This window comes from Chiloscyllium punctatum, chromosome 15 (genome assembly GCF_047496795.1).
Source record: "Chiloscyllium punctatum isolate Juve2018m chromosome 15, sChiPun1.3, whole genome shotgun sequence".
NCBI lineage: Eukaryota > Metazoa > Chordata > Chondrichthyes > Orectolobiformes > Hemiscylliidae > Chiloscyllium > Chiloscyllium punctatum.
This window is the reverse complement of record NC_092753.1, coordinates 6,572,180-6,573,264: the sequence shown is the minus strand read 5'-3', so window position 1 is coordinate 6,573,264 and position 1,085 is coordinate 6,572,180.

Genomic DNA, 1,085 nt, shown 5'->3' with positions numbered 1-1,085 from the left:
TCTCACGTATATACTGTAAACAGTTGCAGTGCCAGGACTGATCTCTATGGAATATCAGTGCTCATGAGTTGCCAAACTGAAAATGACTCCCTCATCTGCACTCGCTGTTTCCTGCTCATTATCCAATTCTCTATCCATTCCAACCTACTGCCTCCAAAACCAAAGGCTCTTATCTGATGATTTAACTTTTGTGAGGTATCTTGTCAAATGTCTTCTGGAAGTTTAAATGGAAGTTTAAAAGTTAGTGGGCTGCAGGGTGGCACAGTGGTTAGCACTGCTGCCTCACAGTGCCAGTGGGATTCAATTCCCACCTCAGGTGACTGACTGTGTGGAGTTTGCACGTTCTCCCTGTGTCTGTGTGGGTTTCCTCCCACAGTCCAAAGATGTGCAGGTTAGGTGAATTGGCCATGCTAAATTGCCCGTAGTGTTAGGTAAGGGGTAAATGTAGGGGTGTGGGTGGGTTACGCTTTGGTGGGTTGGTGTGGACTTGTTGGACCGAAGGGCCTGTTTCCACACTGTAATGTAATCTAATCTAAAATAAAACATGTCTACTGATTCCTCTCTATCCACTCTGTTTGAGAATTCCTCAAAAACTCTAATAAATTATTCAGACAATATTTCCCTTACATGTTCAAGTGGCCAGTAACACTGTCCCTTATCATTTCTGCATCCTTAACTCTCGGAGTAATGTTTGCAATTTTCAAATTCAAAGGTACAGCTTCTGAATTGTGGGACAAAGGCTCAAATCTTCCAATCTGGGTTTGAATTTCTATTTGTCTTGCAGATCAGAAAAAATGTTGCACAGGATATTTCAGTCTATATTCCAACAGAGGATCTGGCAGAAATCTCCAAGCATTCTCTCAGCATAGAGTGCAGGAAATCTGTGAAAGCTACCTCTTATAACGGGTCTAGAAGCTGTATTCCAGTAAGTAAACAAAATTTAAGGTCCAAAGCCTCTCTGAAAGATGATAAAGAGACAGTAAGTTTTAGGTGTAGGGTGAGTGGCTAGGCAGATAAGGAGATCAGAGAGGGTGATCAAGTGAGGTAAGGTTGGGGCATGATGGGTGCTGTTGGAGTCGGGAGTG